The following is a 17,307-nucleotide window of genomic DNA, read 5'->3' on the forward strand; positions in this document are numbered from 1 at the left end:
ATTCAAGAAACATGGAGGATGGGCTTCTGAAACTGCAAAAGATGGGTATGTTCAGGAAAACATATCAGAAAAATTAACAGTTTCTAAAAACCTTGGCATATGACCCCCCTTTTTTCTTTCTTTGACACTTTCGATAGTATACTACCCTCACACGGAGACCTAATTTCTGATACATGTGTTGAGTTTTATTGTAGAAATAATTTATGTTCGTTTAAGTCTGGCGAATTAGAACATAAATATATTTAATAATAGTACGGGAGCACATGTATTTGTTTTGATAAAACACGTGTGTTTGTTTATTGTTCACATCAACACGTGTTTTTAGAATACCTGTAATGTTTACAATTTATTCCATTGGACAATATTTTGTTGCATTGCGACTTCAAAACAGATATTCTAGGTATCGTTTGATTTTGGCCCGTGTTTCTCGTGCTTGTTGTTTGATAGAAATTAAATTGGATTTGTAATGTCATTATTCGAAGTTCAGCTTTACGCTGGTTAGCATACGCAGTACTACTTCATTGCATGTTTTACCACCCCCCCCCCCAAACCACTATCAACAAGACTATATATTTTCATTTGGAAAGTAGTACGTTAGTTACTATGATTTATTTAACTTGTATTTCTTGTTTTGTAGATTGGTGTATAGGTGTATATATTTTGCATTCATTATGGATGGCTGACTGTGACTGTGCCAGTATGACTGTGTTTTAAGGTCTCAATAATGAGAATAAGCAGTAGTGTGCTGAAATGTCTGACTGTGACTGTGCCAGTATGACTGTGTTTTAAGGTCTCAATAATGAGAATAAGCAGTAGTGTGCTGAAATGTCTGACTGTGACTGTGCCAGTATGACTGTGTTTTAAGGTCTCAATAATGAGAATAAGCAGTAGTGTGCTGAAATGTCTGACTGTGACTGAGCCAGTATGACTGTGTTTTAAGGTCTCAATAATGAGAATAAGCAGTAGTGTGCTGAAATGTCTGACTGTGACTGTGCCAGTATGACTGTGTTTTAAGGTCTCAATAATGAGAATAAGCAGTAGTGTGCTGAAATGTCTGACTGTGACTGTGCCAGTATGACTGTGTTTTAAGGTCTCAATAATGAGAATAAGCAGTAGTGTGCTGAAATGTCTGACTGTGACTGTGCCAGTATGACTGTGTTTTAAGGTCTCAATAATGAGAATAAGCAGTAGTGTGCTGAATAATGAGAATAAGCAGTAGTGTGCTGAATAATGAGAATAAGCAGTAGTGTGCTGAAATAATGAGAATAAGCAGTAGTGTGCTGAATAATGAGAATAAGCAGTAGTGTGCTGAAATAATGAGAATAAGCAGTAGTGTGCTGAAATGTCTGACTGTGACTGTGCCAGTATGACTGTGTTTTAAGGTCTCAATAATGAGAATAAGCAGTAGTGTGCTGAATAATGAGAATAAGCAGTAGTGTGCTGAAATGGCTTTTGAAACGAACTGTTTGATTTGATAAATTTATTATACATTCGTTAATAAAATAGTATGCTACCCTCACAAGGAGAGCTCATTTCTGATACATGTGTTGAGTTTTATTGTATAAATAATTTATGTTCGTTTAAGTCTGGCGAATATGAACATAAAGTTAACAGAATTGTGACACTTGTAATATTGATATATACTCTTACAAGCAGGATCTGAGATCACCCCAGTTTTTGGTGGGGTTCATGTTGTTTAGTCTTTAGTTATCTATGTTGCGTCTTCTGTACTATTATTTGTCTCAACGTCTTTTTAGTTCTAGCCATGGCGTTGTCAGTATATTTTCAATCTAAGAGTTTGACTGTCCCTCTGGTATATTGTGTCCCTCTATATATTTTCACATGCTTCACGTGTATGATCAGACTAATTTACAGTCTAAACATATCTTTAGATGTTTTAAATAAATAAAATGTTTGTGATGGTCTGTCCAATACCGTGGATGATTGTTTGACTTTTTACACTAAACTATCGAACAATAATGACTTGTCCAATACACATACATTTTCCTATTTAAGTCAAACTTCTTTTTTTTTTTACAGATTTTGCTTTTGCCACAAATATAAAAAAAAACGATGTATACAAACGTGAACTGCTATTAGATGATTAAAGCATTAGATTCCTGACATACTGCATATACAAAAAAGAAGATGCGGTATATAAAGGCTACAAGACATTTCTTCACAAGAGACTAATTGACACATGAAGTAACAACTAAAGGTAACCGTACGGCCTTGAAGAATGAGAACAAACCCATCCCGTATAGTCAGCTATACAAGGCTCAGAAAAGAATCATGTAAAACAATGCAAACGATAAAAGTTACGGCTTAGTGCACTTCGGTGTTGACATGAATATCAATTATATGGTCATTTTTTGTAAATTTTCTGTTTACTTAACTTTGAATTTTTTCGAAAACTAAGGATTATCTTACCCCAGGGGTAGATTACCTTAGCCGTATTTGGCACAACTTTCAGGAATTTTGGATCCTCAATGCTCTTCAACTTTGTATTTATTTGGCTTTTTAACTATTTTGATCTGAGCGTCACTGATGAGTCTTTTGTAGACGAAACGCGCGTCTGGCGTGTAAAATTATAATCCTGGTACTTTTGATAACTATTAGTGTATGAACAAACAATGAATGAATACCAAATATGTATAACAGCAACAAACGGTAATTTCTAAATACTGCCTTCTGACTTCGGACACAACATACAGAATGAATACCAAATATGTATAACAGCAACAAACGGTAATTTCTAATTACTGCCTTCTGACTTCGGACACAACATACAGAATGAATACCAAATATGTATAACAGCAACAAACGGTAATTTCTAAATACTGCCTTCTGACTTCAGACACAACATACAGAATGAATACCAAATATGTATAACAGCAACAAACGGTAATTTCTAAATACTGCCTTCTGACTTCGGACACAACATACAGAATGAATACCAAATATGTATAACAGCAACAAACGGTAATTTCTAAATACTGCCTTCTGACTTCAGACACAACATACAGAATGAATACCAAATATGTATAACAGCAACAAACGGTAATTTCTAATTACTGCCTTCTGACTTCAGACACAACATACAGAATGAATACCAAATATGTATAACAGCAACAAACGGTAATTTCTAAATACTGCCTTCTGACTTCGGACACAACATACAGAATGAATACCAAATATGTATAACAGCAACAAACGGTAATTTCTAAATACTGCCTTCTGACTTCGGACACAACATACAGAATGAAGCGTGATTTAACCTTAGCCGTATTTGGCACAACTTTTTGGAATTTTGGGTCCTCAATGCTCTTCAACTTTGTATTTATTTGGCTTTTTTAACTATTTTGATCTGAGCGTCACTGATGAGTCTTATGTAGACGAAACGCGCGTCTGGCGTGTAAAATTATAATCCTGGTACTTTTGATAACTCTTAGCCATTTGATTTGAGACTTTCTGTTTTTAATTTTCCTAGGAATTCATTATTTTTGTGATGTAACCTTTTTAAACAGCTTACCGAATAAATAAGTACCTGATGATTTGTATTTAAATAAATTGTCCTGTATTCTTTTAAAACCGGCTACGCCGAAAAACCTAGATAATAAATGGAATTTGTGTATTTATCTAATAGCAATCAAATGAATGCATCATCATAAAACCAGCGTTGTCACCTACAATCACTGATTAGAGCATATAAGTGTTATATTAACAAAGAAGGTAATCCTGGCAATCAGGACAAATACATCTGACTGATAACGGTTTACTTGTCGAGTCTGTTTAAATAACCAAGCGTATCATGTTGTGACGGACATTAACATTAACACACATGCTACACATAAGTAGTCATAACTCTTGAGACATATTGAAAACGTTTTAAGGTGAACAACTTGATAAATAAAAAATACCATTACTGTATGATATGTTTATCAATTATTCCTGCAAAAAAAAAAAAAAATGAAATAAGATGAAATAAAAATTGTACCTGTATTTTATGATACATATAATATAAAAAAACAAAATTTCACATACATTTCGATTAAGGTAATATATATTTTCAAATGTCCACAAATACATATATAATAAGGGATGTAACTCGAAGTGACTTAAATTCTGACGAACCAGCCACTCCTATAAAGCGGTTGTTTTCTGTGGTCCGACTGGCGGCCAGTTTTTGATATGTTTCACTGTTACAAAATGTCGACTGCTATAACTATTTTTTTTACATTTTCCATATTATGTTTGTATGTTTTGCTCACAGATTGTTGTCAAGATAGTTGAATTATATGCAACTGTCATACAAATTAAAGGTTAAGCAAGGTAATAAACCAGGTTTAATAAACCATTTTCTAAACATGGAAAAGTCTTTCATAAATAAGGAATATAGCAGTTGATTTACAGTCGTTTCATGTCTAAAGGTTTTAATTTTGTAAATTGATAACAAAAAAATTCCGTGTTTGATTTTCATATGAGTTCAGTAGTTTAATTATTTTATATTTTGACAGTGCGCACAATTCGGATAAATACGTACAAAGACTGTTTACACCTGTAACCATATTAAATTTTCTTTTTTAGATACCTTAGGTAAAATATAACCAAGGACATTGTATGTTTGTTCAAGCGGATATCTTTTAAATAAAAAGACAAATAGCGTGTGTTTTATCTTTACTCAGTAACTACACGTTATGTAGTCTGAAGTTTAAATTTTAAGATGGGATATAAGTGAACGGTTTGATAGTGAATAACTCGCATATTGATATTTGACAGATATTTAAGTCAGTTTGAGGTAAGCACATTTTGTTTCTGTCTTCAGACAATAGTTTGTATTTAACAAGTAACTTCTTAATATTTAACAATTGAATGTCATCTATATTTAAATGAGATATGTATTTTTTGTTTCTAAAAGTAAAAGGTCAGGTTTATGAAAACTTCCCTATTAAACACTCCTTTAAGTTTCATAACACCATTCGGTCAGTCAGAATTCTTTTGCTGATCGTCGATTGTTCTCTTTTTATAGAAAACATTTTATAATTTCTTAGTTTTTAAGGTTCTATGTAGAAAAAAAAAACATGATTGATTGTTGCATTCTCAGTGTATGTCTATCTATGTCGAAAAATCAGTTCCACAACGACACCCTCTTTTCCCCTCAAGTCTTGAATACGTATACATAGGAATGTAACGCATTCACAGACCTTCAATGGTTTTAACAAATTAATGTAAATGCAGAGAAATGTCTTGAAGGTTTTTAGGCTGTATGGTATAGTCTAAAGTCTTCAGACGCGCGTTTCGTCTACAAAAGACTAATCAGTGAAAATGTTAAAAAGGCCAAATAATAGTTATCAAAAGCAAAAGTACTAGGATTATAATTTAGTACGCCAAATAAAGTACGAAATTGAAACGGAATGATGAGATAAAAAAAAACAGAAACAGTTACAAATAAATCTAAAACAAAACAATATATATATGAAAATAAGGATATGTGGAATGATTCCAAAGTTCAAAAGAAGTGGATGTTTTCAATTATATCCCTATTATATGCCTACTTTGCAAGGACCATGGATAGTTGGCATTACAATATAGATAGCAATACCTTATTTTGAGGGGAAAAGGTCTGTCAATCTATTTATCATTTAGTCTGTACCGCGCGAGATTTCAAACATTCCGCAGAGCAGGGTAAATCTTTTATAAAATAAGACCATCGACAGCTGTTATGAATTCGTTATAACTCGCAGAAATGAAAAATAATATTTTAAGTGTACAGCAAATATTTCGATTGAAATCATGTAAAGTTTTCTGAAATGTCTACGTAACCCAATACTTCTTTTAAATACTTAAGGTGCAATATAACTGAGGCATTTATGTTTATTCATGCGAGGACCTTTAACAAAAATCACAAAAGGCACACAATGTGTACGTGGTCGATAGTTTAGTCACGACACTATTGTTAGGCTAGGATATAATATTTCAAAATCGGGTTTTGTTGAAAAGGTTTCATATTTTGTTTTCGTATTCATTTTTGAAATATGTTATAAAAGTTTTTACTATTATAAAAACACAATAATAGGAAATAATGTGTTTAATAATTATCAAAAAATCGTCGATATTTGGATATTTATTCTAATTAAAGTTTAGTTACTAACATATACAATCATTTCTTTTCATTTGGTTAACCCTGGAAAATATCATAGTATCTGTTTTTGGAAAACAAACTTTTCAGGATTTCGTGCCCTGTTTTTGACCTTTTAATCTTGCAGATATTAGTTTCACTTATGAGACGTTTTGTAGACCAGCCAACCCCCCCCCCCCCCCCCCCCCCTTCGGAGGTTTTTATTACAATTCAAGAAATATAAATGACTATTGAGTAGACACGTTTTAATTTTCTCGTACAAAACAGTAAAATAGTCTACTTACTAGTTACTAGTTATTGTCATTTCGGAGCCTTTTATAGCGGTATGGGCTTTGCTCATTGTTGAAATCCCTACGGTGACACACAGTTGTTAATTTCCTGGTCATATGGTCTCTTGTGGAGAGTTGTCTCTTTGGCAATCATACCACATCTTCTTTTTTATATGACATGGAATGTATTGTTGATAGTCAGTTGTATCATGTTATATGCCATTCAATCCTTATATATACGATAAATATTCTGTGTAATACGTTTTGTAGATATCAAAATGAAGAAAACGTTGTCGTAAACACTCAAGCTTTAATTATTTAATCTAGAATAGAAAGGACTATTTCACGTTAGACTACAGTTTACAAAACATTATATCATAGCTCTTATTATTAGTTGACGCTTGTATTTCTTACCTCTAACCCTTTATTTCACCTTATATTGTGTTTCATATGAATCAAAGATCACAATTATTTAAACAACATGTTACATTTGATTCATGCTTTTCAATATAATTCCCCCCATTTTTTTTGTTTACCAAACCTGACCAGAAGCATAAGATAGAATTACCTCCAACACACTGGATTAGTTAATGGCTTTTTTATATATAATTTTCACATTTACAATTGTGTCGAATAATAAACTGCATGGTGCAGGTCTATCGTTATAAAACCTCTGTATAGTGTGAATAAACGTGAATAAAAAGAGAGGATACTACAGACCTAGCCAAAGCCAAGTTTTGGTTAATATGACATATTTATTTTTCTCTTTGAATGGTTCCTAACTTTTACGAATTTAGATATTTATTAGTTTGAAATATAACGTTGCCATCTATCTATTGTTGAAGAATGTTTAATTAATCTAGACATAGTGTTGCTTCTGTCGGCGATTTTGTTCCTCAATCATGTACACTCAAAGGTTAAGAAGTAAGCTCCTCAAAATGCTAAAACTTGTTACATGTATCGCTAGCATATAATATGGAAATGCAACTAGAATGAAATGTTCATAAATAGAATAACAAGCCTGTTTACATATGTAACTACACATAATATACTTCTTTTAAAAACTTTCGGTACAATATAAGAAAGATCCTGTTTGTTTATTTAAGGGTAAAATTTTAACTAAATAGACAAATCGCGCGTGTTTCATTAAATGTTTAGTAACTAGACGGTACATTGGGTACAATAACCTTTTAAATGGAATGTAAATGAAAGATATGATAATGTATTACACACATATTCATATATAAAAAATGTAATTGTATTTTCTCAAAATGAGAACAAAAGGAATGAATAAATAATGATTTGCAAATGCAAAAAAGTTTACGTTTTCTTTAAATTCAATTGCCCTTTTTATTTGATCATTTAGATATTTTTTTCGGAGGGGAAATTTGGTTTTTGTTTTGCTTTTCGAATTCCTTTGGTATCTTTCGTCCCTCTTATATAATTCAGACTATACGGTGCCTCCAAGACTTCCGGCTTAAAGTTAAACGGACCGTAAAGCATGTGTAGTAGATAAAACAAATACACTAATACAAGGGTTAACGTCATATTTGCGCGGATCATGAAGAGTAAATAGTCACGTAAAATTGAATTTAAGAATACTGACGTCCTTGTCGAAACAAATTATTTGGAAAAGACATGATTTTATAGGATTTTGTGAACAAATCTATTTTGACTAACATTTAGTCTGTACAAAAGAGGAGTATCCGCAAAAAAATGGAGATTTGAAACATGCAAATGTACAAAGTAAAAATAAAATCTGCAATGAGACCATAGACTGCCGTAAAAAGTAGCATGTGAATGTGTTGCATCTCGCAAAAGTAACGAAGTTAAAATTTGTATTTAGACAATATACGTATAGTGTCTTGAAATATGAAATTTATTTGTATGAGGCTTAGAAACGGTTGAAATGCGAGGTTGTACCGAGCATATTCCCGTTTTGTGCCGAATACAAATAATTTTCATATTTCAAGACACTATACGTATATTGTCTTTATACTGAAATCTATAAAAAAAAAATATGTAACAAATTGTTGTTAAAAAAGAGTTTGGAATGTCCCTCATGTGGTACCATTTTGGTTTTTTTTCATATGAGCGTAGTCCCGGCGGTAGGACATGGACATTTTCAGGAATTAGAAAGGGAAAATGAATTTAATTTATAACATTTAATAAACATGGTATATAAATAACCAATTTGAAGACATAACAAGTTTATACGTATAGCTTTATCTGTATAGTTAAATAGCTGATTGCAGTATAATTAGACAATATACGTATATTGTCTTGAAATATGAAATTTATTTGTATGAGGCTTAGAAACAGGGGAAATGCGAGGTTCTAACCTAATTAATAATGTTTAATAGACATGGTATATAAATTACCAATTTGAAGACAGAACAAGTTTAAATTCATAAAAGTTGGACCATTGTTACTCCACGTTGTGATGGTTGTGACGTGACGTTGTTGATGAAATACAGAAGTTCTGATGAGAAGGCGGGGCTTATAGGTTAGTTGATGTCATTGACGTATAAAGCTAACGTTTATACGTATAGCTTTATCTGTATAGTAAAATAGCTGATTGTAGTATAAACGTTTATTGAATAATGCACAGTTAAACCCCAATGGGGTAGAAGGCATAGATAAATCAACAAAATAAGTTTACAAGTTATACATGTTATAAGTATACAGGAAATATTTCGAGTGAACAAATATTAAAGTCTTCGTCATTGTTTTCGACACCAAATAATTCTGTTACATACACCAGGTGCAATATAACAAAGAGCCATACAAGTTTATCCATGTGTGGAAATTTTAAATATATATACAAAAGACACATTGTTTGAGCGTAATAGATAGTTCAATGACTAATAACACTAGAATCTCACATTTTATATTCGGATGTCATTTAAAGTTATTTATTTAAGATATGGCAAATACAGCTCGTTTTTTGTCTCTCTTTATCACATAGTTTTTATTAAGCCATGTGTTATTATATATAATATATAATGCTACAAAAAAAAGCAACCCATGGGTTAAAAAGTTAAATATTATTATTCAAAACTTAGGTTTATCTTATTTGTCAAATGATAACCTTACTATTAAACCCCTGTTTGGTTTCATAAAACAAAGACTAACTGATCAGGGTTTTCAGGAACAACATGCAAATATTTCAGCATCTCCTAAATTAATATTTTTCCAGAGTGTCTTCAAAATTAATGAACGGGCAGGTTATGTTGATGCTTTAAAAAATAGATCAGATCGATCATCATTATGTAAATTAAGAGTTAGTGCTCATAACCTTGCCATTGAAAGAGGAAGATATTTAAAAATGCCCAGAGATCAAAGAATTTGTGAAATCTGTAAAAGTGGCGAAATTGAAAATGAACAGCACATGTTGCTACACTGTAGCGGTTACTCCAGTATTAGAGAGTCTTTTGTATTAAAAATGTTTAATATTACAGTAAAAAGTGTAACCACAATAAATCTCATACTTAATAATACATCCTATAAGGCACTAAAATTATCTTCCTCTTTCGTAACAAATTGTTTAAATGCAAGAAGTAATCTATTGTAATAGATTTTCATTATACCTTTAATCGTTTATTCACATATATATATAATTGTTTGTATTTTACTACCATGTATAGCAAATTGTTTATCCATTCGGTCATTACCATTTATTGTAAATGCGTTTGTGCCAATAAAATATTGTCTTGTCTTGTCATTAACGATTATAAATTTATTAGGTTTGAGAATGTATTTAAAGTTTGTATTTAAAGTTTGTATAGTTTTTCTCTTGAAATTAACACACTAAATGATAATGCAATCTCAGAGATTTTTAAGTTTGTCAAGCAATTCATAATATTATATTCCGTTCAACACTATAATTAATACTCCGGCTTTTCTATTGATAAAGTACATTATAAATATATATCTAAGCACACTATCATATCGAAAAAAAAATGTTTCGTCAACTGTTCCCTTTTAAAACCTCGAATAAAACTTGATAAACGAAGATTAATAATAAGACATCAGTATCAATATTTTAACTTTTTGTATCAAAATATTTGATTTGATTTCATTTTTTGGTGTTTAAATGCCACTTTTAAGCACCGCATTTAGGCTATTTTGTGGCGGTCAGTTTTTATTAGTTAGGAGACCGGAGTGCCCGGAGAAAACCACCGATCATCGATAGGAAAACTGACAAGTCTCGTCAATTAAGATTGGAGTCGAGTGCACCCATTGTACAATTGAGAAAGATTTCAAAAGACTAATTGTAGTTTGTCATACGTGTATTTCATTACTATGGGATCACTGTTGAAACTCTATAAATCTTCAAGGTAGTTGTCTGTCACCATGTTCTTTATGTACAATAGAAGGAAATACTTGTCAATGTACCTTGAATAATTAAAGTCCATATTGATTTTAAAAAATGGATAAGTAATATCGTACTATATACTTTGTAACATGGTATAGTAAGGGTGAGTTTTCATTTATCTTCATCAAAACACAAGTAAACCAGTTATACTGTAATGACTGATGAAATATAACTGACTGTTCAGTAAACTTGTAAGACTCAGCATGCTTCGTCAAATATAAGATTCTTTAACAGGGATCTGTTAGTCGCTTCCTCTCGTCGAATATGCCTTTCTAAATGTGTCGAACTGTACGCTTCAGAGTTGTGATCAAGATCTGTCTTTGTAGGGTCTCTACAAAATGTAAATGGACGCGAATTCAGAGAGAGGCTACTGTACACCTTCCAGAAGTAATCTTTTGGAAAATTGGGATGTAATAGAATATATTTAATTCTTTCTTTTTTATTTGGTTATAACTTGCTAAGAATCAGAACGATTGCATATATCGCACATTGAGAAGTCATATGTCTGTTAGTAAAGACTGCATAATGCTTTAATACTTACTGGTTTGAATTGCTTTGTGTAGTCTTTATATAGATATAAGAAGATGTGATATGAGTGCCAATGAGACAATCTCTTAATCACATTGCAAATTCAAATGACAAAACACATCAGAAACGAATGGACAAGAACTGTCAGATTCCTGACTTAAGACGCACTTACTAAGGCAAATATGTATCCTTGTTTGTATGACAAGGTTTAAATATCTAAAAGAATAAATATAAAATCGTTTTACATCTGTTAAGATACCCGATATACTTCTTTTAAATATTAAATGTTCAATACTTATGATTCATTTATTTTAGTAAGTACCAATTTTCCTGAAATGAGGAACATGTATTTTTGTTGAGTTTTGATTTCGTGGTTTTGTCATAGTCTGCACACAATCCTACAGAAAATTTATAATTCGTTGAACCTTTAAATTCGTGGTATTCCTGTTACAAAGAAATTCAAGAACATTGGTATCCCACGAATAGTAATGAATCCACAGTATAACAAAGAGTCATTTATGTTTGTGTAACCGGAACTACGTTTACAGAATTGCAAATAGTGTGTTTGTGTCTGATAAATATATTCGTTTAGTCCGTTTACATGATATGCTTCTTCTTCAACCACTTGTTGTTTACATTTAAAACAAAGGGTAACACTTATGCTTGAATTGCCTATCAACCTACAACACATACCCTTACACCAGGACGACTGGATACGAACTCTAAGTTATCTAACATATTTAAAGGAAGCATTTAGTTATTTTCATCAGTTGGTCGAGGGCACACCTTTATTCAGTGGGATTTTCACACTTTTTATAAATACGGCGAGTTGTCAGACTGATTGTTCATTGGGATTTACCCTTTTTCATAAGTGTGGCGATTTTTTAGAAAGTGGCGATTTAGTGTTGGCCGATGGGCAAGTGGGGCGAGCGAGTTGACATGGTTTTATATTGAAAAATCGGGTTAGGGGGTCATAAAGGGTATATATTAATATATAGTAATGTATAAAGTATATTTAAACGGTTGTGTGACGTCACGTTCTAAACTATACTTTATGAATTGTAAATGGTTTTTCATCTAATCTTAAACAGTTGGGATACATAAAAGTTATCCCATTCTGACTTGGTGTTTCAGTGTTAGATCACCTTCTGGCCTCCGGCCATCGGGGTGATCCTACACTGACACACCGAGTCTTCATGGCAAAAAATTACTGATAGCTCAATGTGAGCTTTTGAAGTTGCCTGTGTGATGTTAGGTTCTTGTTAAAGCAAACAAGAAGTAAAATGATTTACCTTACAGGTTTATAACCTTACAAAAACACCAACCTTATAAAGTTGATGGCAAAGTAAAACTTTTTACAAATTAATTAATAGCTAACTTAAATGTCATGTTTGCACTCAATAGAAGTACATTCCATTTGTATTGTTGAAAACAAATAAAGATTTTATAGCTGAGAAGCCATAACACAAACAATAGGGTGAATTAACCTTTTAACTATGTGGTTATATTTTACGTGACAATAGCTGTATTAAAATAAGGTTGTGTTTGACATTGACTATGCGAAAATAGTAGCCAGGATGAGAGATAATAATGCATGACCCAAAGGGGAGTGAACTATTGTCTCTCGCCCTGGCTACTATATTTCATAGTCAATGTTAAACACAACATTAATATCATTATTATACTGACTGTTTACTATTTCAAATAGTGCTAATTGTGTATTTCTATGTAAAAAAAATGCTTTCTAGTATCATGAGTATGACAATAAGTCCTTTATGTAACTCTGAATATATGAATGCTGTCTCAAAGAAGGTTGATTTTGTCTTCTTGACTGTAAGAAAGAGTTACAAAAATAAATAGATTCAAAAATATGTGTATTGACAGGGAATTGTTGATTTGAACTCTATCTGAATATAAATCATTCTTGACTAGTTAAACAAGTAGAATTCTGCTTTAACTGGTTCTAGAGGTTGTCTTAAACTTGCTATGATATACCTTTACTTTGCTCATTGTTGAAGGCCTGAACTCATGTTGAATTCAAGATGAAAAATTACAAGCAAGGCATCGTGTCATAGCTTTTATTGTCCGGTGATGTTTTGGATTTTGTCTAAACAAGGTTTACTCCACAACCCTTTCATTTCATTCTCATTAACATTTTCTATAGTACTCAATAACGTACAACTTGATGTGATCATTACTATTTATCTGTAACAAATGACTTCTAAAGTATTCAAACAAGTTTAACTTCAACAGCGGTAAGCAGAAGTAAACAAAGATCAAAAACGTTCTAACAGAAACTATTGTATTTTAAAGTCTCTTAAAATGTCAGAAAAATTTAAATGATAACTTCTATTTCCACCTTATTGTTCAGTTGTAATAGTTAATTAACTGTCAGGCTTATAATCCAACCCACTTGTCTGTCAAAGCAACTAAGCTCCACCATGCACGTGAAATTGAAAATGATTGACGTGAAAATCAATTATCTGTTGCAACAGCAAGGCATACTATTTTCGCATATTGCAGTTAACGCTATATATTTTCTTTTTAAATTTTATCATAGAGGGACATTCGTACAGGAAGTATAATAATGCTTAGTAATGTCCTCCGACTAAATATTGCGTATGAATAATATTTGTATCACAGGTAAACTTGTGTCGAAACGGTAGTTAGATATAGGAAGATGTGGTGTGAGTGCCAATGAGACAACTCTCCATCCAAATAACAATTTAAAAATTAAACCATTATAGGTTAAAGTACGGCCTTCAACACATTTTGTAGTGCACAGCAATACATTTGTTTTGTGGTTATTTGCAAAATACTCAACTTTTCGATCTCTCATGTGCGTATCAAAAATTTAATCTTCTAGCTGTTTCTTTACAACATTTTCAACACAACCTGAAAACTGTTTGCGATCATCTTCTCGTGTAATTGATAATATGTAGAAAGTTATGAGAAAAACAATCATTTAAATGTTCACAAGGAAAAGGGTTTTTATTTTTGACTGCTGTTTATATGTCTCGTTCTTCCTTTCAATCCATCCATTAACAGTACCTTTATATTTGATGTTTTTAAATATTTGTCAAATAATGTTTCTATTTAACTTCAAATAACCCCGCGCTTTGTTTCCACTTTCAGTATTTATTTTTATTGAAACTGCATTGTGGTCAGTTAGTTTTTGGACAATAGGTCTAATATCACAACCTTTTTAGTTTTGTTTGTACTTCTTTAAAACGAAAGAATAATCAATTATAGTAGCTTTTGTTCAATCTTTCCTACACCAAATAAAATGTATTTGATTTTATAAATGGCTTTGTTATGAATGAGTATGCTTGAATTGTTTCACATTTGTCATGTCTGGGACTTTTACAGCCGACTATACGGTATGGGTTTTACTCACTGACGAAGGCCACACTGTTGCCTATAATTGTTAACATTCACTTCTTTTAAACTCTGGTAGATATTTGTCTCACTGGCAATCGTCCCACATCTCCGTATTTTTATACTAACTTAAGTACTGTTTATCTGTCATATGAATAATCAATTGAATCCGATTTAGACTCATCGTTTTTAATGCAAGTGTTGCTTCTGTAACTTTCTTGATTTTTTGACGGATTAAAGTTCGGTGATCAGTTAATATTGACAATAAAAACCCTCCACACAAATAGGAGGCTGAAATTACCCTTCGGGTTCGGGGATCTGAAAATCCCTTCCGGAGGACTTTTAATGTCAATATTGACTTGCCATTGAAAATTTACTATAAAAGTAAGTTTGCATATTTTCCTCTTAATTTTTAGTTCACCCCTGTTCTTATACAAAATTAATGAATTTGCAAAATCTAGGTGATCGTGGCGCAGGGATATGATTGAATGTTTTACGTGTACATTTATTTTAGCCTCCTTACAACTATAACAATGGATGAATTTAAAGACGGTTTCTAACGTCTATGTACAGTAACTTCTAATTAAACACTGTTTCAAACAATAAAAATACACCATATTCTAATATTATCTCAAAAGTCTTACCAGCTCATACGGAGACGAACATAACGACTGGCGAATGACTGTTATATTCCTATAACTTTTGTTTTCTAGGAAAATGTGTAATTTACCACTGAGAGGAGTCAATTTCTAAATATTTAAAAGTGATATAAAAGGCATTTTCTGCTTTAATAGGTATCCTACTTTTTATCATCATGAAATATAAGGTATAAAAACTGAGATATGCAAGATTTCTCTGTGGCATCACTGTTCTTGGTCTGCCAACAAAACAAAATTATTTGCGAGAATATTCCATATGATATCTTTTCTGTTTATCATACAAATAAATGATTGATTTTGAATAGTGTGTTTTTCATGTATTTTCTATTTATATATTATACACATCCTTGGTCTAATGTATGGATGATCGTTAAGTTTTTCCCGCCTCCAGGATATTTACACAATCTTATATAAGAAAAAAGATGTGGTTTGATTGCCAATGATGAGACAAATGACACAGAAATAAACAACTTTAGGTCACCGTACGGCCTTCAACAATGAGCAAAGCCCATACCGCATAGTCAGCTATAAAAGGCACCGAAGTGACAAATTTAAAACAATTCAAACGAGAAAACTAACGGCCTACTGTTCGTACAAAAAAAATGAACGAACAACAAATATGTTACACAGCAACAAACGACAACCATGCCTGTTTTCTCTCTCTATCGTTGTATTTGCCAAGACGTATATGCCTTTTTTACCCTTCACGTAGACGCTTGATCATTTGTGCCGTAATTAAATTTCAAATACAGTTGTTTCTGCTAAAGTCTTGATATCTCATGAGCGTGAACTAGTATAAACCTGTCTTGATATGTTCATCATTTCTAACCTTGCCCTTAGATGGGATTCCTATCTTCCATTGATTTGATATATAACCTGTTCTAATATGTTCATCTTTTCTAACCTTGTCCTTATATGAGATTCCCATGTTCCATTGATTAGATGTATTACCTGTTCTAATATGTTCATCATTTCTAACCTTGTCCTTAGATGGGATTCCTATGTTCCACACGACAAGTGCCGCATGTGGAGCAGGATCTGCTTACCCTTCCGGAGCACCTGAGATAACCCCTAGTTTTTTGGTGGGGTTCGTGTTGTTTATTCTTTAGTTTTCTATGTTGTGTCGTGTGTACTGTTGTTTGTTTGTCTTTTTCATTTTTAGCCATGGCGTTGTCAGTTTGTTTTAGATATATGAGTTTGACTGTCCCTTTGGTAACTTTCGTCCCTCTTTTTCCATTGATTAGCTATATTACCTGTTCTAATATGTTCATCATTTCTAATCCTTAGATGGGATTCCTTTGTTCTATTGATTAGATGTATAACTGCTGGTTCGTGTGTTCCTGGTAGTTATCATGGTTACGTTCTTGTCAAAACACTTTACCATATACAAGTATATCACTCTTAAGTGTTTCCAATTGTTTTGCATAGAGTATATTACTTACACCATACATCATGTACATTTTCCCCAATTTACAATTTGTTAAGTACATTGTAGTTTATTTTACACAATCTTCTACTTGCATCTGTACACAAGTCTTCATCTGCACACACTTTTCAATCTCCAGCATCCATAACTCTAAAGTTAAACATGTATCGAGAGGCTGACAAATGTCTTCATCTGCACACACCTTCTAATCTCTAGCATCCATTTCTCTAAAGTTAAACATGTATCTAGAGGCTGACAAATGTCTTCATCTGCATACACCTTCTAATCTCTAGCATCCATCTCTCTAAAGTTAAACATGTATCTAGAGGCTGACAAATGTCTTCATCTGTACACACCTTCTAATCTCTAGCATCCATATCTCTAAAGTTAAACATGTATCTAGAGGCTGACAAATGTCTTCATCTGCACACATCTTCTAATCTCTAGCATCCATATCTCTAAAGTTAAACATGTATCTAGAGGCTGACAAATGTCTTCATCTGCACACACCTTCTAATCTCTAGCATCCA

Source organism: Mytilus trossulus, chromosome 5, assembly GCF_036588685.1.
Source record: "Mytilus trossulus isolate FHL-02 chromosome 5, PNRI_Mtr1.1.1.hap1, whole genome shotgun sequence".
In the NCBI taxonomy this organism is placed as follows: Eukaryota; Metazoa; Mollusca; class Bivalvia; order Mytilida; family Mytilidae; genus Mytilus; species Mytilus trossulus.